Below are 22651 nucleotides of genomic sequence, written 5' to 3'. Positions count from 1 at the left end.
AGCTTTAAAAGAAAATAATGCCCTTCAGGGAAGGAAATCTGCCATCTTTCCTCGTCTGGTCTACATGCGACTCCAGACCCGCAGCACTGTGGATTGGGCAATAAATGCTGTCCCAGTCAGCAATGCCCACATCTCCTGAACGATTATTTAAAAAAGCTACAGAGCCCCCATGTAACCCGCCTCCATGCATCTCACCATTTCATTTTAATATCCCCTAGGAAAAGACGGCCCATAACAGAAGAGAGCAGAAGACTGGACCTTAGGACTCTCACCCTTGCCAAGCAGAGGGTGACAGAATTATCCGGGGAAGTGCAGGAGAGAGCTATCTCTCAGGTGGAGATCAGCATTCAACAACCAAGTGAGCCCATAATTCAAAATTATGTCCCTATAGCAAGCGAGTCACCCCTCTCCCCCAGGCCACTCCTTCCCAAGATCTCACCATGTGTCTTTCCAGCATTTTCTTCGTTTATTCCAGATTTCCAACATCCACGGTATTTTGCTTTTAGTTTAGCGCTGCTTCAGAGTCTTTGATCAGACAATTTTTCATAATTTTCTTGCACAATAATTAAACACCAGAATAATTAATGTTTGGATGCTTCACACATTCCTTTGTCTGGTAATTGATTGAAACGTTAACCCATTGAAAATAAACAATTAGCAGAATACATGAAGAAAATTCATGTTTAATTACATTGAGAATTCACGGGTTAACATATAGCTCAGTAGGGCAGCATGTGGTGCAGTGGGTTAGCCCTGCAGCCTCACCGCGCCGAGGTCCCAGGTTCGATCCCGGCTCTGGGTCACTCTGGGTACCGTGTGGAGTTTGCATACTCTCCCCATGTTTGCGTGGGTCTCGCCCCCACAACCCAAAAGGTGCGCAGGCTAAGTTGATTGGCCACGTTAAATTGCCCCTTAATTGAACAAATTAATTGGGTACACTAAATTTATAAAAGAAAAAAAAGAAAAAGAATTTTTTTTTTAAGAAAATATTTTTTTCAGAAAAAAAAATATAGCTCAGTGTAACCTCAAAGTTTAAAACCTATTGACATTCTTTGATGCACAGGAGAACCCTGGGCGGGATTCTCCCATAATGGGGCTATGTCCCAACGCCCGCAAAAAAACGTGGAGGAAGTCCAGGATGATTCTCCGATTTGCAGGGGGCTAGCAGGGCCCAAGAGTGCTCCTCGCAGCTCCGGCTGCCGTTACGGGACCCTGCGGCCGGGAGTCCGGGCATGCACACGGCGGCGGCCTGCGATGGCCTCCCCGCGCGACATGGCCGACTCACACTACGGACCAAACCGAAAAAATAGGCCCCCCCAGATTGCGTGTGCCCGTAAATCGGTGGACCCCGATCGGTAGCCTGTCCGTCCTGGAGGCACCCCCACCCCTGTGTTCTCCCTGCCCCCCCCCCACCAGGGCGACCGCGGACTCCGGCACAGAGGCTCAGAAAATCCCGCCCCATATTTCAAAAGATTCCAACTCCACACATCGAATTAAAAAAAGAAAAACATCAACCATCTGAACTGATGGAAACTATTAGAAATACATGTAGTTCAGTTATAAACTGAAAGAGAAAGACAGGTTAATATTTTTTGGGGATTCCAGGGAATGATCCTGTACACCTGCAGTACAGTTCCAGCATTTATGTTTCTTCCCTGCAATATGTTTCATTTCATGTAAAATAGCGTCTTGAACAGCTTCAAGTTCGGTGCTGTTGAGATTGACTGTGATTAAAAAAAACAAACGTCGGCTCCCCTAAAACTTGTTAATCATCCAATAAAGAGGGTATATGATTTGGACTACAGCTAGCCCCAACTTTACCCTATCCCACCCCACTCCAATTCACAAAAGATAATCACCTCGCCTGCTCCCATTCTATGACTGGTGCAGTCTACTCAATCCATGTAATAAGATATGGCCTGATACAAGGGCATTGCCACATCAAAAGATGTTGTCGCTAACCATAAGAGCAGAACCTTTCTCAGCTAGATTCTCACCAGGACGGAGATGCTCTCCGTCCCCGAAGCCGGCATTTTGCACCTTCATGGGGGGGGGGTGGGACAGGGGTTTGTGATTGCACAATTCTCAGGGACGACCGGCTGCCTCCACCAACCTCATCAGGTGGTTTGCAACACAGCTGCTTAAACCCTGAAGTGCCAGGGGATACCCCTTGGAGAGCTGATGTGCCCCTGTAAAGTTGTATTGAATTTTCCATTTAGTGCCCCAGAATTAACATCCTTCTGTCCTTTTGAGGTTCCAGGAAGTGGGAAGGTGGGGCTGCTGGTCTGCCAGGCCAATACTTTCACTCCCACTTAATCTTACACCCAGGTGTGAGGAAGGAATTAGTGCTTCAGAAATGCACCTCGTCAAAGGAAGTACAGAGGATGGATGTGACACCGTCTCATACAGAGGCTATAGAAACCAGTCAATCTGAGCACCCAGGGCCCAGAGGGAGGACCAGATCGTGTGGAAAAGGGAGCAGTACAAGCACCAGGAAAGAGGATGAGAAGAGGCAGGAGAGCCAGGTTCAATCCCGACCCTGGGTCACTGTCTGTGTGGAGTATGCACATTCTCCCCATGTCTGCGTGGTTTCCACCCCCACAACCCAAAAGATGTGCAGGTTAGGTGGATTGGCCACGCTAAATTGCCGCTTAATTCGAAAACAAAACTGGGTACTCTAAATTTAAAATTTTTTAAAAAGAAAGCCATGGCCTTTGCTCAAATTGCAGGCTTCCCTCGGGAGCCGGACATCACTGACAGCACTCAGGTAGCAATTAAGGCCCCAGTGCAGCAGGTGGGCATCTTTGCAGTTATTTCACTGCACCATTGTGCAGGTGGTTTGTGGCCACAATATGGTATTTCTTTAAGTGCGCTCAAGATTCCAGAGCATCTGTCCCAATTCCTTCACACTCAGAATTCGCAATGCCACAATCTACTTCATCCACCCTCGCAGATCTATGGATGATTCCCAGGGGATCAGGCTAGGAACATGGCCACTGACTCCCTTTAGGCACCCACAATCAGAGGCAGGGTGAACCTACAAAAGCAGCCACGTTGTCACCAGGTACACAATCAAGCAGGCTACTGACATGAGATGCCATTGCCTCGATCACTCAGGTGGAGCCCTGCAATATGCCCAGCAAGGGTTTCAAGAATAGTTGTATGCTGCATGTTGCATGACATTGCACAGTGGAGGGGCTCCAAATTGATGATGCTGAGGCCATGGGCAGAGTGCCAACCTTTGATGAGGAAGAAGAGGACGAGGAGGAGGGAGCACACGTCCATTCAGGCCATTCCAAAACAGAGGAGGAGCCCAACAATGGCAGAGTTGAGGAAAGGCAAGGACATCTATCCAGAGTTGATTCTGTGCAAGAGAGGGCCCTTCCCAGATGGATCTTTGTCCAGGATAGATTTTAATAAGCTTCTCAAAAATAACAAATACGGTCCCTGGTAACATGCCTCCACATAAAGATGCTTGGAACTCGATGACATACTCCCAACCCCTCCAAGGGAGTGAAACAGCACCAATGAGATAGGCTCTGTCATACTCAAGCTGCAGCTACCCTCTCCATCATAAACATTGTCATTAGCATAATTCAAGTCCTTTTCACCACATTCCCTCCATATGAATGCCATTGACTATGAACCATTGACCATTATGCCTATTACGCAGATAATGACACGAATGAAGCCATTAAACCCTATACACACTGGCACGAGGTTACATTGCATCATACATGCACATATGGCATTTCACGCATGACAATTAGACAACTGTCTATGGCAAATCATTGAAATTACTTCAGCTACATTCATTCCAGCTAATGTTCCTAATTACGAACTGGACATCATGTGGGTCAGTCCTGGCTTAAATGTCCCTCTGCAAATCATACAAACCACATCCTGTGATACCAGTAATGCTAATGTAGCTGTTGTAGTGGTGACAGCACATATTACCTGGACAGTACATGTCCTAATGAGCTGCATTGTCCACACTATGGCCAAGGTGCAACACTACTGTGCGGACGAATGTCTAGTACCTAGCACTCATACTTCAGATGCACTTGCTGACCAGAATCAGGTCATTGAGTTGGTTCATTATCCTCCCTTATAGTCATACTTAGATGGAAACAACAATACAGGAGCATCTTTGTGCTTGATCCTTTGTTTTCTAGACTTTTATGTGATGCAACAGAGAAGACAGGCGCTCTCATGTGTCTCACCAATCAGGCCACATCACTGCTCCTGGTGAAGCCACATTGAGATGCAATTCAGCGTTCTGCCTTTAGTATTACTGGTAAGAAACTAACTCACATTTTTACCACTCCTTTTCAGCTCTCCATTGTACACTTACACAGAGTTATTTGGAAATGAAAATAAATATATTGTACAAGTCTCGAAGCGCCGAGGACCCCGGTTCAACCCTGGACCCAAATCACTGTCCGTGTCGAGTTTGCACATTCTCCCCGTGTCTTCTGCATGGGTCTCACCTCCACAACCCAAAGATGTGCAGGGTAGGTGGATAGGCCATGCTAAATTACCCCTTAATTGAAAAAAAAAGAATTGGGTACTCTAAAATTTAAAAAAATATATTGAACAAATCTCCAAATGTGCTATACACAATGTGAATAGAGTAATCCATTGTAAGCCCATTAGCGTTTGAGACAAGGTGACACCCCATGCTTATGTACCTTCAGGCAGGGTTATCTGCCATTTAAGTGCTCTTTATAGTTTATAACCGATCACAATTTTCCTGTTAATTTGTGTTTAGCTAATGGCGATGTTGGGTTTTAGGAGATTACCTAAGATATTTAGTGTTTGTTTGACTCTAAAACTCTTCTGTTTAAATATCTGGGGCTGGATTCTGCGCCCCCATGCTGGTAGCGATCTTGGCGTCGGGGTGTGGAGAATCCATTTTCTCGCAAGGAAGCGGGACTGCCGCCGGTTCCCCGGTTCTGCGGGCCCCGAAAAGCGGCATACTCGGGGATTATGCCACACCGCCTAGGACCTACCTGGGGCCATTGCCGGAGGCCCGCTCCCCCATTCTCCGTCCCCGACAGGCCGAAGTTCCAATGGCGTGAAACTAATGTGCTTCCAGCCGGTCTGGAAACTAGCGTGGCTGCTACGGACTCAGTCCGCGGCCGTCCTGGTCGGGGGCAGTCCAATCAGAGGTTTGGGGTGGGGGGGTTCGGCCTTATAGGTGACCGGTAAATGTTTGTGCGGGCGTTGAGGGTTGGGCGCGCGCCCGATTGGGGGGGGGGGGGGGGGGGGGGTTCGTTTTTGGGTCCAGCTCCGCGGTCCGAGTCCGCCATGGAGCACGGCACAGCCATCGTCGTGCGCATGCATGGCCTCCGACCCGGAAGTGCGGGGGCCTTTATCTGCAGCAAAAGGTGCCAGATCTATGCCGTGTCTCTGCTAGCCCTCTGCAGGGCGAGGAATATGTGGCCCTTTCACACCAGTTTTTGTGGCATGAAACCCCACAGTTTTAACGCCGGCGTGGAGACATACTCCCAATAATGAAGAATCCAGCCCTCACTATTTAGGAAAATGCTAGAATCCATTTTTAAAGAGATAGCAGCAGAATATTTAGAAAATCAAAATACAATCGGGCTGAGTCAACAGTGCTTTGCGAAAGGGAAATTGTGCTTGAGAATTTATTTGATTTAGTTGAAGATGTTACAAACAGGCTAGATAAAAAGGAACCAGGAGATATAATATATTTGGATTTCCAAAATGCATTCAATAAAGGGCGACATAAAAAGGTGACTTCACAAGATAAGCTAAGGTGGTGGAGGTACATATTAGCATGTACAGATTGGTTAACGAACAGGAAGCAGTGTCAGAATAAAAGTGTCATTTTCAGGTTGGTAAATTAACTAGTGGAGTGCAATTAGGGGTCAGTGCTGGGGCCTCACCTACTTACGATCTATACTAATGACTTAGATAAAGGGACTGACTGTACTGAAGTCAGATTTTCTGTTGATATGAAGATAGGTAAGAAATCAAGTTGTGAGGAAGATGAACCTACAAAGGGATATAGGTCGGTTAAGTGGGCGAAGATTTCCCCGTGTTTGCATGGGTTTCGCCCCACAATCCAAAAAGATGTGCAGGATAGTTGGATTGGCCATGCTAAATTGTTACTTAATTGGGGAAAAAAATGAATTCGGTACTCTAAATTTTAAAAAAAAACTGTGGGCAAAGATTTAGCAGATGGAATATAATGTGGGAACATGTAAGGTTGACCACTTAGCAAGATGAATAGAAAAGCAGAGTACTATTTAAATGGAGAGAGTCTGCAGAGTGATATGGTACAGAGGAACCTATGTGTCCTTGTACATGAATTACAAAAGTTCAAACAAAAACCTGTCTACATGTAGGTATAGCAAGTAATTAACAAGGCAAATGGAATGATCGACTTTATTGCAAAGAAGTTGGAGTATAATAGAAGGCAAGTTTGCCCAGGCAAATTTCCAAACCCCTCGGTTTTGGTACGATCCAATTTTTTATCAATAACCCCACAGCAAACACGAGATAGGATGAACTCAAAGGGTTAGTTCATTTGCACACTCTCAGAACGGAACGAGAAGGTTTGTAACATAGAGATAGAGAAAGGAAAGATTCACAATGCAAAGAGACCACAGTTAAAAAATGTTGCTTCACATCGGTTCCAGAATCAAACCTGATGAGGTATTCCTTCATGGAGATCAGTGGTCTGAAAACCGATGCTGTATAATTCAGTTTTCCAGTGGTGTTGACTTCACACTATAGGATGGACACGCAGAGAAGAATCAGTCTTGTAGGAGTTTGTACAGAATTTTCAGCTGGAACAGTGTGGATGGGGCCAGGTGTTCAACTGAGGCAGAGCGAGGCTGCCAGTTAGATGGTAAACAGCAGATTGAGCTTTGCTGTTCAGCAAGACAATATTGCCGGTTCCACAAGTCAGAGACCAATGTCACAAGATTCCCACCTCTCTACACTGTCTTTGACAAGCGATGTGTATCCCTCATCTGGGTCTCCTAGATCTCTGAAACATTAGGAATTGAAAGGAAATCTGAGCGGACGAGCAGACTCTTGGTGGCCAGCCTGAGGTATGAAATGCAGAAGGCTTTTGTATAGTTATTTCTTAATTTGACCTGTGTAGCCCACATGAGGTCGTTAGTGTCTCCCCAGAGATAACAAGGTGCGAGTTTCCCGAACACCTCTGAGTAGCTTCTTTTGTTCGGAGGGGCGTGAGTGAGAGTCAGATATAGATTCAGCCATTTTAAAAGTCTTTGTCCAGTTGTAAAACATTTTTGAAATAGCAATAAGCATATGTATTTTATAAAAAATGTACAGGATGAGGCCATAATCCCTCACAGTAAAGGCATTTTTTCGCACAGACAAGCTCGTAAAAAGCAATGCCTGTATGTTGTGCTTTTCACTTCCGCAGGCTGTCCCAAAGTTGTTCACAGCCAATGACGTACTGTTGAAGTGTAGTCACTGTTTTTATATAGAGAAATTCCCCAGCCAAGTTTGTACAGTAAAGTCCTATAAACAGAAAATCTAGTAATAACAACTTAATCTGTTGCATGACCAGACTACTGTGATATCACCACATGATAATTACTGTGATACGATACCAAATGACTACATCTACTGTAACACTCTATATTACAACTGTAGTGGTGCTTTACCATATGACTCGACTACAGAGATACCATATAGCATAACTGAATTACAGCAATGTACTGCATGACCTTAACCACAGTGACATTATACCATTTGGCCTAAGTGGTAGCAGATCTGACATAACCTACTGTAATCATGAGCTTGATTTCGGTATAGGCTACAAATAAATGTTCCCCACTGTTTCATAATTATAGAGATCAGTATATTACTCCTAGGGTTGACCTGCTAAATAGTCTTCCACATTTTCTCCCTCCCTTGTTGCATGTGGACTTCATCCCCATCATCACTTCCTTCTGACCAACTCCTTTCTATGCACCTAAAATCATATAACCATATCAGAATTCATCAGCTACTTTTACAATGCAATGTCTTTACACAGGACGGTCAATATGGCTTTGCCATGAATATATTTCCCCTTTCCTTGAACTCCAAACTTCCTTGCTGGGCACAAGGCTACAATATATCAAAGAACACAGGCTGGAGTTAAAAATCCAAAAGATGAAAGGAAATTAACCCCTGCCTTTTCCTTAATTCAGGCACATCTGAATGAAACAAGGAGTAAAGTGTTCAGAGGGAGCTCTAAACATGCAAGTGGTTAAGTTCTCTGAGGATTTGTATATTTTAGAGGTAAGTGACAAGAGTGAGAATACTTGCATATTGATTATTACGCTATGACAGCTCCTCAGAATCAACAATGCCCACTCTGTTAGGCTGTGAATGCCATTTGTTTTCTGAACCTGCGGGAGACTTTCAGTTTTGCCTTTGATCAGTAAGTCGGTGTCTCTGAGGACCACTTGAGCCTCGCTGCTTTTATTTATCTCTACGACATTAATAATGCAATTGAGACTGAAGCATGTGAAGTCAGATCATCAATTTCACCCACACGAGTGGAAGACGAACATGCAAATTATGCAACTAGATAGGACGATAGTTCACAAATGAGTTATACATTTACACCTTGGGTTTGAGAGCTAGAGAGGAACCTTGCTTCTGTAAATCTCAGGTCTTGAAACTATTTTTGTTTTGTTGCGCCTGAGTGTTCAGGGTGTTCACACTATCAAATGGAATGCTTTCTGTTTTTGAGCAGAGTCAGGCCAGGGTCAGCATCAAGCCCTCCCAAGCCAAGAAAAGTTCCTTCTCCACAGCTCAATGTCGTGCCCTCAGCTTAATCTCTTTTTATATATAAATTTAGAGTACCCAATTAATATTTTCCAATTATGGGGCAATTTAGCGTGGCCAATCCACCTGGCCTGCACATCTTTGGGTTGTGGGGGCAAAACCCATGCAAACACGGGGAAAATACGCAAACGCCACACGGACAGTGACCCAGGGCCGGGATCGAACCTGGGACCTCGGCGCCGTGAGGCGATAGGGCTAACCCACTGCGCCACCGTGCTGCCCGGCCCTCAGCTTAATCTGAGAAAAACACTCATCAAAACTGTGAAGCCTTATCTATGGGCTTTTGAATCTGGAACTTGGTGTAATCCCTCTGCCTTTGTCCAACTCTGTTTCACCTCCAACATTCAAACTTGGCAATGACAATCTATAGACCCTGACCCTACACTTGGGACTCAATAATACCATGAAGCCAAATTTAAAAATCATTCATCTATTCCCACTCCCCAGAGTGAAAGATCAGAGCCTGCCAAAAATTTATCAGATACAGTAAAACCTTTACATATTTCATACCATTATTGCACATCAATATATAAGAATTTTATTATTTCAAAAATAAAAGTTAACATTTATTATTACAGACATCAATATGGAGCCACTTCTCTGTTCAGTTCCATACATAAAATCTAATTGGCACCCACTTACATACATCAAAGCTATGTTGAGGCACAATGTCTTATGCTGAGCATGTTTATGAAAGTTCAGATTCGTTCAAGATCTCTTTTTCTCTCCCCCACCCTTTAGACTGCTAGTTGAGTTAAATTAAATTATAGGGGACAAGGTTATTCTTGAAGCAGTCATCCTGTTTTCAGATGTCTGCAGAAAATAAAATAATACTTAAGAGAATTTAAATAGGTGATTTCAATTATCTTCACTGGGGCTCGTTATTCAGGCTGGGATATGTCAAGAGGCAATATCCTTTTGACGTGTATGTTCAACTGATAGTGGTGTCACAGGATGCCTTTCCTCTCCACAAATCAAAGCTTTACTAATATAAAATTCATCAGACCTTACCGTAATAAATCAATCCTTTAAGTAAATTATTGTTTCGGAGATACTGCTGTCAAAAGTTGGTTAAACTGACCAGATTTAAGGCAGAATAGATTTTTGACAATGGTAAAAATGTTAATTCTCCAGATTTTTAAAAAAATATGACTAATCAAATGTGTTTTTCTGTTAGTGTGGTTCCCAGTAGAATTGCTAATATTGCAATCCTTGCAACAGTGATGTATCTATTAAAAACAAGACTTGTTGCCAATGGATGCCACTTACCTACAAACTGACCCTTCTCACACATTGCACTTGTCACAGTGAAAGACAATGTGAGGAAGTTTGTACGATTCGTATTTCTAGTGAAATTGTGAATGTATTCTTTCAGAATTTGTCTAAATCTTTATGAGAAACACTAAATATGGGAAGTCCTTTTGCAAAGTTTGTGAGTGTTACAGATGAAATTTTAGCTCCCTGTTTGCCTCGCTTGCTAATCTGGAAATTAAAACTAAATTATTGGCTAGGTTGAAAGATACAACTCGAATCAAATTGAATTTACAACCAACAGAATTTGGAGGGGGGAGGGGGATGTTACCTTGTTGGCTCAGCTGGTAGGAGCACCACCCCATTATGAACCATGCTATGGGGGAAGATTCCAGACTTGATCTTCTGGTCTGTGCTGAGTTAGCTTATCTCAAGCAGGTCTCAAGCAATTGACCTCAGCTCCCCTGACAGGGGAGTGACCCCTACTGGAAAGTGTCAGCAGTGGGTGGGGGAGGGGGCTGGTGTGACGAACTGTGATGCCCAAACAGTCATGGGCAGGAGGAAAGAAATCAGGAGAGGAAGGAGCAGTCTTTTTTTGAATGCATTGTAACAGATTTTTAATAATCTGATCTTCAAATAAAATACTTTTCCAGAGAGATGAGGATACAGCCTATTGTTTTATAAAATCCTTCATCATCTGAGCAATAGAAGCGAATAATTTTGTGATCCGTGGCGTAACTCTGTAAAGATTGACATAACCCTTTCCCTGATTTACTCTCCCGTCTTACAAAGTTGTGCTCCAGGAGGGGGTTTGAGGACCAGGCTGCAGTATTGCAACTCGGTATTCATGTCCAGCAAGGCTGTGTTCTAAGAGTGGGCTGCAGGAGCAAGACTATTTCCTTATTCTTATCTGCCTCCCAAACCCACCTGGTACCTACCTTAACTTTCAGATTTGAGGCACATTGATAGCTAAGTTTCATTTAGATCTATTTACATCAGCCCAAAGATGTGTAGGTTAGGTGGGATTATGGGGATAGGATGGGGGGGGGGGGGGGTGCTAGGTAAGGTGCTCTTTAAACAGTTGTTGCAGACTCTAGGGACCGAATGGCCTCCTTCTGCACTGTCGGGATTCTATGATTCTTCTATTATTCTATTTAAATCTCAAACTGACATTGCATCCAGCTTCTATTTAAAAGTTTCTCCACACAAATGTGTTTACTGACTGGCACAGAGCACAACTATTAGAATTGGTGTGCAGTACGTAAAAAGCACTAAATAAATATCCTGATAGAATAAAGTGCCCAGGAGGGCATGTCGATATGGATTTCAGGGGCTTGGTTCTTGAACCCTGCAGGAAGGTCTACCAAGTATGCACGCTGCTATTTAATGCACTTTGTGGTAAAGCCCAATCTTAACTGCTGGCTATGTGATATCTGGAGCAGTTTGCCCCCAGCGGCAATGTCACCTATAATGTACCAAACAGGGTAGGTGTGACCATAATAAAACTGCACTAAGGCCAAAAACAACTGCTGCTGACAATGGCCCTTTGAATCACAACTGTAGGAATATTAGGGCAGTGTATTGGCAGCTAAGTTCTACATCCATTTGATGGAACAAAGTACAGAGGAAGCTTTTCATTTCACTTAGCCAAAGCAATGTCTCAATTGGGAATGCTCAATTGCATAAAGGGATTTTACACTACATGTAATTTGTGCCATGCCTATGAGAACATCATGGAGTAACATAGGACTCTTTCCCTGCATCTGGCTGATACTATAGTCAACCTGGGAGTACTTGATGCAGTAAAGAGAGTATTTTCCTCCATTTAACCATCCTATAACTGGTAACCTCAGAATACTCAAGACTGACATTGGTGCCAAATATGATCCGGTCCCCAAAATTTGAATTCACCCAGAGTGCTTTTCCAGAGCATATCAGAAAAAAATATATATAATTGTTAATCAGTGAGGCCCATGATCAACTGTGTCCTCAATTAAATCTTTTTCTTGTCAGAATAAACTGATATAGGTCGAATGTAATTCCCCAATTGTGCTTTTAGGTAACTTCAAAGCTCCTGTAACCATTTTAATATGAAGAATTTGTTCACTCATTACTCGGCAGTGCAAACTTGGCATGATTCTCAACTGCTACCTTGCTACCTGCAATTTAAATCTGGAGTTAGGAGAAATTATAACCACAAAATCACCTCCCATCGCACTACTTTTGGCTAAGGGTTAAAAACGAATCCCTCTTTTTCCCCAGTCTCTGTGGCTGTCTGTCACACACACAGAAATTCAGCTTAACTCTCGCTCTTTTAACTCTCTACTACCTCAGGGTGGCTCATGCACATACTTTCTCCCATTCCCATCGATGGAGAGTGAGGATGCGGGCTGACATTTTGCTCCCAGAGGAGACGCAGGGGCTAATATCAGTGTTTTTTAATGGAATAAGTTGAAAAAGGTATTGGGGGGCGGGGGGCAATAAACTGGTACTGATGTGCTCTAACAGAGAGGGAAGTCACTCTTGTTTCTGATGTACTTCAAAATTATTCTGCCTTTCTTGCACTTTCTGTTCGACATCTTTACATGTATTAACGTTTGTCATTGTATTTCCTAACAATGCTGATTGCCTGAGCAAAAGAGCATGTCCAATCACCCCCATGGATTTAGACATAGACATAGAACATTACAGCACAGAACAGGCCCTTCGGCCCTCGATGTTGTGCCGAGCAATGATCACCCTACTCAAACCCACGTATCCACCCTATACCCGTAACCCAACAACCCCCCCTAACCTTACCTTTTTAGTAAGAAGTCTTACAACACCAGGTTAAAGTCCAACAGGTTTGTTTCAAACACGAGCTTTCGGAGCACGGCTCCTTCTTCAGGTGAATGGAAAGGCTTGTTCCAGAAATGTTTATATAGACAGTCAGAGATGCCCCGGAATGCGAGCACCTGCAGGCAATCAAATCATCAAAGATGCAGAGAGAGAGGTAACTCCAGGTTAAAGAGGTGTGAATTGTCCCAAGCCAGTTCAGTCGGTAGGCCTCTGCAAGTCCAGGCTTGTTGGTGGGGGCCGAATGTAATGCGACATGAATCCCAGATCCCGGTTGAGTCCGCATTCATGCGTGCGGAACTTAGCTATAAGTTTTTGCTCAGCAATTTTGCGTTGTCGCGTCTCCTGAAGGCCTCCTTGTAGAATGCTGACCCGGAGATCAGAGGCTGAATGTCCTTGACTGCTGAAGTGTTCCCCAACTGGAAGGGAACAGTCCTGCCTGTTGATAGTCGCACGATGCCCGTTTATTCGTTGTCGACAACGAATAAACGGGCATCGTGCGACTATCAACAGGCAGGACTGTTCCCTTCCAGTTGGGGAACACTTCAGCAGTCAAGGACATTCAGCCTCTGATCTCCGGGTCAGCATTCTACAAGGAGGCCTTCAGGAGACGCGACAACGCAAAATTGCTGAGCAAAAACTTATAGCTAAGTTCCGCACGCATGAATGCGGACTCAACCGGGATCTGGGATTCATGTCGCATTACATTCGGCCCCCACCAACAAGCCTGGACTTGCAGAGGCCTACCGACTGAACTGGCTTGGGACAATTCACACCTCTTTAACCTGGAGTTACCTCTCTCTCTGCATCTTTGATGATTTGATTGCCTGCAGGTGCTCGCATTCCGGGGCATCTCTGACTGTGTCTATATAAACATTTCTGGAACAAGCCTTTCCATTCACCTGAAGAAGGAGCCGTGCTCCGAAAGCTCGTGTTTGAAACAAACCTGTTGGACTTTAACCTGGTGTTGTAAGACTTCTTACTGTGCTCACCCCAGTCCAACGCCGGCATCTCCACATCATGGCTCTTTAACCTGGAGTTACCTCTCTCTCTGCATCTTTGATGATTTGATTGCCTGCAGGTGCTCGCATTCCGGGGCATCTCTGACTGTGTCTATATAAACATTTCTGGAACAAGCCTTTCCATTCACCTGAAGAAGGAGCCGTGCTCCGAAAGCTCGTGTTTGAAACAAACCTGTTGGACTTTAACCTGGTGTTGTAAGACTTCTTACTGTGCTCACCCCAGTCCAACGCCGGCATCTCCACATCATTACTTTTTTAGGACACTACGGGCAATTTAGCATGGCCAATCCACCTAACCCGCACATCTTTGGACTGCGGGAGGAAACCGGAGCACCCGGAGGAAACCCACGCACACATAGGGAGGACGTGCAGACTCCGCACAGAGAGTGACCCAGCCGGGAATCGAACCTGGGACCCTGGAGCTGTGAAGCATTTATGCTAACCACCTTGCTACCGTGCTGCCCTTGAATAGTAATATCTTTTAATTTTTTTTTACATTTGTTTTTTATATATTTAGAGCACGCAATTATTTTTTTTTTCCAATTAAGAGGCAATTTAGAATGGCCAATCCACCTAACCTGCACATCTTTGGGTTGTGGGGGTGAAACCCACGCAGACATGGGAGAATGTGCAAACTCCACACAGACAGTGACCCAGGACCGGGATTCGAACCCGAGTCCTCAGCACCACAGTCCCAGTGCTAACCACTGCGCCACATGCCACCCCCTCGCAATATCTTTTTGATTATGTCCAATCGACATGTGGTCTCTCTGAACTTGGTGAATTAGAGATAGGCCCAAGGAGTGGTCAAGTAAATTAGTGGACCAGTGTCATAGAAGCTATAACGTGATTATAATGTGATGGTCGGGATTCTCCCTTCTGTGACTAAGTCCCCATGACCGCCGAAAAAAGGGCGAAAATCACTCTGGACTTTTTCCTCGAAGGTCCGGGGTGATTCTCCGTTTTCCAGGGGGCTAGCAGAGCCCCGGCGTGTGTCCCGCAACTGTAGCTGCCGGCGGACCCTGCTAGCCAAACCGCACGGCCGCAAACAGGTCTGCGCATGCACACGGTAACTCACATCGGCGTGGGCGCCGCCAACATGGCGGAGCCACACAGTGGGCCCGCACGGAGGAAGGTAGGTCCCTCCCAGATCGCGATGGTGGCCGATCGGTGGCTACCGATCGCGGGCCTGGCCACCGCTGAGGCCCCCCGGAGTCAGATATCCCACACCCCCTATCAAGACCACCGTGGCGGCTGCGGGTCCCAGTTCCCACCGGGTGGTACCACATGTAAACCACGCCAGTGGGAGTTCAGCCGGTCGGCCATGGAGAATCGCCGCGGTGGCCTGTTCCAACAGCCTCCGACCGGCGCCGCGTCAACCGCGCGTGTGGGACTGGCCGGTCCGCAGAGAATCGCGGAAGCGCCGTCTGATTTCCGGCGTGAACGGCTATTCTCTGCCTCTGGGGCAGCACGGTGGCCTAGTGGTTAGCACAACCGCCTCACGGCGCTGAGGTCCCAGGTTCGATCCCGGCTCTGGGTCACTGTCTGTGTGGAGTTTGCACATTCTCCCTGTGTCCGTGGGTTTCGCCCCCACAACCCAAAAATGTGCAGAGTAGGTGGATTGGCCACGCTAAATTGCCCCTTAATTGGAAAAAATAATTGGGTAATCTAAATTTATTTAAAAAAAAAAAAAAAAATTCTCTGCCTCTGCGTCGAGCACGGAGGGTCGGAGAATCCTACCCAATGACTGTAACATTGTGAAACAATCCAAAGTGTATCGCAGGAGGAGATAATAATTGGCACACTGAAATAAGAAAGAAGGGAGTGAATAACAGCCAGAATTAGTACTGGAGGCAGTGGAGAAACAAAATTATGACTATATGACGTATGTGTTAGCCAAATTGGCTTTTGGACATAAAGCTGGAGTAAGATGGTGTGGACTGCTGTGCTACTTGCAGAGTACTTTGATGTTTCTGGGATACAGTTGGCCTGGATTGTCATCCTCGAGGTGGTAACTGGAATGTTGGCCTTTATTTCAAAGGGAATGGAATATAAGAATAGGGAATCTTGCTAAACCTATACAGGGCACCAGTTGACCAGTTGGAATACTGTGAACAGTTGTGGTCCCCTTATTTAAGGAAAGTTATATTGGCATTGGAGGCAGTCCAGAGAAGGTTGATCGCGGGTATGGAGGGATTTTCTTATGAGGAGAGGTTGAGCCTATACTCATTGGCATTTAGAAGAATGAAAGATGACCTTATTGAGACATATAGGATTGTCAGCGGGATTGGCAGAGTAGATGCTGAGAGGTTCTTTCACTTTGTGGGAGAGTTAAGGACCAGAGGGAATAATCTCAGAGTAAGGGTTCACCCATTTCAGACAGAGATGAGAACAAATTTATTTTCTCAGAGGGTAGAGAATCTGCGGAATTCTTTGCTGCAGAGGGCTGTCGAGCCTGGGCCGCTAACTATGTTCCCGGCTGAAACAGACTGATTTTTCATTAGTGAGGGAATCAAGGATTATGGGGATAAAATGGGAAAGTGGGGTGAGGATTATCATATCAGATCAGTCATGATCTCATTGAATGGTGGAGCAGATCTGATGGGCCTAATAGTCTACTTCTACTCCTAAGTCTTCTGGTCACATTATGGTAGTGGGAGTCAGGAAATCTCCCAGTTTGACACACGCATCTTTGGAGAAAGTATCCAACAGGATGTGATTTCCATTGTGGGGCGGCAGGTAAGGGTTGCAGTCGGGTCAGCTGACCCAGGAAAAAGCTCAGAGGCAGTGACACCGGCTGCCATGTGCAGAGATGGGCTTTGTGTTCTGTGGGATTTCATCACAGTTAAAATAAAAATTGAAAGGCCCTCACCCCTCACACTCCTATACAATTCCCATGCCCCAACCATGCTGCTGCATGCCCTCACCCATCCCAATGGCGCATCATTCAGCTTCTACCAAGCTGTGCCCCTCCCCCATACGGCCCCTCACGCCCCGATGTCAAGATATGGCATTTCCATGCCCATTGACTGATTATACATTATACAGACCCAATGAAACTTAGAGTGACAACAGGATATATTTTTTAAAACTTTCATTTAAACATAATTCATTCATAACTTTTCACTATGTTAAAACCAAGTCATTTTACAACAGGGCAATGTAAGTTTCGTCATCTGACCCATTGAAGGTTCAATAGCTGAAACTACAACTCCTAAACTTGCGTGAATAAACAGTATGCAATTGACAGCAGAAATCAAGAGCTCTCAGACAAGCAACATTTTCTCTGGGCTCAGGTATTTCAATAATCTAATGGATATCAGGACATTCATCCAAGAACACACAAAACTTTGCTGAAAGCCGCGACATCTATCACTCTCTTGGAATACCTCATGAGATCCCCTCATCCCCTACGGTTTATGACACCTCTGAGATTCCGTGACATCATCGGGTTCCAATTCCATGAAAATTGTGCAAGCCTATGGCTTGTCTGTCCCTGCATTGGAGCTGAGCAGCTTGGGAGCGCAGGGTGTGAGCTTCTTACTTGAACCAGCCTGCACCTTTAAAAGGCACTGCCAAAAATCAAGAAACCCCGGAAAGAGGTCAGGAATCACAGAATTGCGACCTGGCTGCCATTGCTAAAGGGCTCCCAAGTCATCCAGACCCAGTGAAAATCCAACACATGATCTCAAAGTCAGATATGGTGTTTATGGCTAAATATAGAACATAGAACATAGAACAGTACAGCACAGAACAGGCCCTTTGGCCCTCGATGTTGTGCCGAGCAATGGTCACCCTACTCAAACCCACATATCCACCCTATACCCATAACCCAACAACCCCCTCCCCTTAACCTTACTATTTTTTAGGACACTACGGGCAATTTAGCATGGCCAATCCACCTAACCCGCACATCTTTGGACTGTGGGAGGAAACCGGAGGAAACCCACGCACACACGGGGAGGACGTGCAGACTCCGCACAGACAGTGACCCAGCCGGGAATCGAACCTGGGACCCTGGAGCTGTGAAGCATTTATGCTAACACCATGCTACCATGCTGCCCACCCATGCTACCGTGCTGCCCACAGCATTACATATTAAATATGTAATGCTTTAATGAGTTGAACTTCACGTGTTAATTATATGATGAAGCTTATTAGAATGCTAGGGGAATGTGTGATGAGCTATCACAGTGCCTGCATGACACTGAAACCTTTTCAATATACCTGTTGGATATTCTTCTTAGTGAAGCAACTAGAAATTACACCACAGAGATATTTCTGGAATTTCATTGGTTCCTGGTGACATGCTAAGCAATCTGACAGGTTCCAAGTCCTAGACAATTGATTTGTTAAACTGGCAGGTTGAAAGTGACAGTGATTATCTGGGATCTAATTTGTTAACCATCTAATTGATATGTGCTTGGTAAAACATAAAGCACTTTGGAATATTCTAACATTGCAGTATTACATTCAAAATGCAACAAACAGTTTGGGCGGCATTCTCCCCCCCACGCGGGTGGGAGAATCGCCGGGGCGCCGCGCGAATCACGCCACGCCACCCCGACCCCCGCACGTGATTCTCCCACCCTCTTGAAACCAGTGCCGCGCGAATTGCGCCAGGCGACTCGGAGAATCGCCGCAAATGGCAAGCGGTGATTCTCCGGCCCGGAAAGGCCGAGCGGCCGCTCCGGCACGATAGGTTCCCGCCGGCATCGTCCACCCCTGGTCGCTGCCGTCAGGAACTGTGCCGGAATGCTGGGGGGGTCGGCCTGTGGGGGGGGCCACCTTCACTGGGGGGGGGGGGGGGGGGGGGGGGGGCCTCCAATGGATTCTGTCCCGTGATCGGGGCCCACCGATCGGCGGACCGGCCTCTCCACCGCCCCCCCCCCCCCCCACCTTCCCGGCTGACCTCCTTCCGCGTCCGGCCCCAGAACACCGGCGCCTTGTTGGTAAGGGGCTGACACGCATAAGAAGTTTCACGCGCATGCACAGGATGGCCCGTGTGGGGGCCAGAATAGGTCATGCACGGGACCTGTTCACGCCATCATGAAACGCGACGGCGTTCACGATGGCACGGGCACATAGTCCCGGGAGTGGAGAATACCGCCCTTTATCTTTTCTTAAGTGGAAAAGATTGTACCAAGCCCACTGTCGATTCAGAGCCAGAGAAGCAGCGTTGCTAAATCACTAGGCGGGGGAATGTTTAATTTATGAGTTATGTAACAAAATACATAAAACTAACTGCACTGCTCATTTTGTGATGATTTCTGCTCACTGCGGTATAAAGGAGACAGTCAGTAAATATCAGGAAAAATCTAGGGTTTGGCTTCTCCTAAAGTGTAGGGTTACACACTTCAAACTTTGGAAATTTAGGTTTGTCTAATGTCCATGGAAAGTTATAATTTACTTTATGAAACAACTTTTGGATAACTGTCTGAGTATAAACTGTCACACTCAGACTTAATGTTTTCTTTAAATATGTAAATAAAATGTCAGCATCATGGTCAGACTTGATCATCAAAGTGCTGTGTGTTTCATGCTGTGCAAAGAACTCCGTATGGATACAATGGGAAGTGATTTTCAACCCGCGTTAGCCGTTAGCGAAAACGGCGACAGGGGTGCAAAACACAGTGATAATCAGGAGAGGTCTAGCCAGGACCAGCACCCTTGAGAGGAAAGGGCCCAATGATATTCCAGGAAAAGGACCACAAATGGTGTAGCCTCAGGAGGCATGACGGACCACAGGTATTCCGATGTAGAATTTCCTGTAGTGTGTCCTGCGTTACGGTAGACCACATGTGCCAGGGGATGCAAGGGTTGGCATGACATGGCCAAGGAGGTCACCCATTCCATGTGGTCTTGAAAAGTACTGACGCTATGAACATCTATGTCAGCGACTTGTTTCATGGCTGCACGGGTGACCTATGAGGCATTTCCCAGTCAGTGCATAAGGGAGGTCACAGATGTGCTATTTGCAAGGGCCCACATGTACATTAACAGACCGGGACCAGGTGAACCAGGACACCAGGGCCATGGCCTCACCCACATAGCAGGCATACCCCAGCTGCAGGACGCCATCGACTGCATCTATGTGGCTCTGCACTCCACTTGGCGGCATGGGGTGCCATTTGTGACCCACAAGGAATACCACTCCTTCAATGTCCAGATTATCCATGACCACAGAATGTGCGTCAGCCAGTTGTGTGCCCGTTTCTGGGGAGTGCCATGACAGTTACATAATAATAATAATCTATAATAGTGTCACAAGTAGGCTTACATTAACATTGCAATGAAGTTACTGTGAAAAGCCCCTAGTCGCCACACTCCAGCGCCTGTTCGGGAGAATTCAGAATGTCCAATTTCCCTAACCAGCACGTCTTTCAGGACTAGTAGGAGGAAACCGGAGCACCCGGAGGAAACCCACACAGATACAGGGAGAACGTGCCGACTCCGCACAGACAGTTGGTGACCAAACCGGGAATCAAACACAGGTTGCTGGCGCTGTGAAGCAACAGTGCTAACTACTGTGCTACCACGTCTCCCATGGGGCACACCATATCTTGGGGCGCTCGCAGATCCCGGCCATTTTTGAGGAAGAGCTGTGGCTGGAGGGATGGCTCCTCATGGACAAATGGTACCCAGTCAGGAGGCAGCTGATGACACCAGTGCAGAGGCCACCAACACCCGCTGAGACACGCTACAACAAAGCTCCAGCAGCAACGCATGCGCTGGACAAGGCGGCGATTGAACATCTCGATACATGGCTCCAGAGCCTGGACCGGGTTGTGGAGCCTTCCATTCAAGTCCCGAGAGTGTGTCCCACAGCTTAGTGGTGTGCTGCACTCTGTACAAGCTGGCAATGTAGCGGAGAGAGTAGCTGGACCAAGAGGAGATGGAGAAGCACCACATCTCCATGGTTGAGGAACCCACGGAAGAGTTTGGGCTATGTCCATCGCATGCATGGGTGCAGGGCTAGGAATGCCCTATTGCATCTCTGTTTGGTGACAACCAGGGTGAGGGTGTGAAAACCTTTCCCACAATGTGGTCTGACATCCGTTCAGTACTGAGGTGCCCGCAGGACATAATCGGGATGGTGGCTACATTCATGGACTGGGTGCTCAAGCAATTAGCCAGACACTGCAGGAGAATGATGATGACTTGCAGTGAGGACAGAGTGATGCTCCTGTTATCTCTGCCAAATGTCTGACACCAGCCTGACAGAGACTGAATGCGACCTATCAATGAACAGGGATTATCTTGGGGCTGAGAGATGCTGAATGACGCATCTCAGCTGCTACAGCCTCCTGTAAGATCAGGGTTCCAGTGTTTTTCTCCACCCACTGAGGACAGATCTCTACACTTTTTTAGCCCTTGGCAGCCTCATAACTAGAGAATACCGACAGACACGAGTCCCCGAGTGTTGACGTCTGTGGGGTTGAACATTCCATGGATGGGAGGGGTTGGTGAGGTGGTGGGGGGGTGGGCTCTGTGCCTGCAGTGGTGTGACGGTGCTGCATCATTAGTATGCGAGGTAGAAGAGACAAAGCACTGTCATTCTCACACTACACAGGGATGAAGCACCAAATTTCCTTGGGGTTTGCGGAGAATGGCGCCATGACATGACATAATTGAGGTGAACAAAGCGATTTTCAATACAAGTGCACAATTACAATTCATTTTTTTTCCATTTAAGGGGGGCCAATTTAGCAGGGCCAATCCACCTACCCTGCACATTTTTGGGTCGTGGGGGCGAAACTAACGCAAACATGGAGAGAATGTGTAAACTCCACATGGACAGTGACCGAGAGCCGGGGTCGAACCTGGGACCTCGGTGCCGTGAGGCAGCACTGCTAACCACTGCGCCACTGTGCTGCCCTTAGACTTCTCACTTTTGTCTCTTTCCCCCAACCTTGCCATCTGCACAAGTGTGGTCCTGCTCCTCGCTGACCAGCTCAAAAGCTCTCTCCTCATAGGATTCTCCTTGCTCTTCTCACCAGGACTGACACTGATAAAATTTGCGAACTTTCCGCCCAAAGATGAGAAGTGCTCCTATCCCTCATTCCCTGCTTCGATTCAGCTATAGAAGGCAATCAAGGCCTCCGAAGCAAATACAAACGGGAGAGACAAAATGGAAGATCCATCATCTATCAAGCTAGCAACTATCAAATTTTCTGTTCTTTAAACTATTCCTGGTCCTTGACTCTGCATTTTATGAAGAGCTGAATTCTAGAGTTCTGAAGTCAAAATCTCCGAGGTATTCATCACCAATAACTCATTCAAGTGCATCATCTAAATAAAGGTAGGGGTCCTTCAGCAGATTATACTGAAAATGTCATATCAGTTCCAATTGTTAGTCTTCATTGATTTGGAAGATTATGACTAAAATGTATCTTTAAGAGTGTGAGTGTGCCTGTTAATGTGTGTGAGTGAGTGCGTGTGTGTGCGAGTGTGTGTGAGTGTGCACGTTAATGTGTGAGTGTGTGTGTTAATGTGCGAGTGTGTGTGTTAATATGTGAGTGTGTGTGTGAGTGTGTGTGTAAAGACTTATTAGGCTCAGAAACGAGCGATGACCAATGTCTACCTGGATGAAGTATGCCAAACTGCTGATACCCTTTGACAGAAGAGGATGGTAGAAAAATTGAAGAAACCTCTTTCAACTATCTGAGGATCCATTTTGGCTTTTACCGATGTGC

At 46.2% G+C, this 22651-nt stretch overlaps 1 protein-coding gene across 1 annotated transcript in view; it reads right to left on the bottom strand.

The window, feature by feature from the left end:
* sox6 (SRY-box transcription factor 6) overlaps positions 1-22651 on the bottom strand; it is a 757998-nt gene that overhangs the window by 446142 nt on the left and 289205 nt on the right.

This window comes from Scyliorhinus canicula, chromosome 9 (genome assembly GCF_902713615.1).
Source record: "Scyliorhinus canicula chromosome 9, sScyCan1.1, whole genome shotgun sequence".
NCBI lineage: Eukaryota > Metazoa > Chordata > Chondrichthyes > Carcharhiniformes > Scyliorhinidae > Scyliorhinus > Scyliorhinus canicula.
The sequence above is the reverse complement of the archived record's forward strand: the minus strand, read 5'-3'. Positions and strand labels throughout refer to the sequence as shown.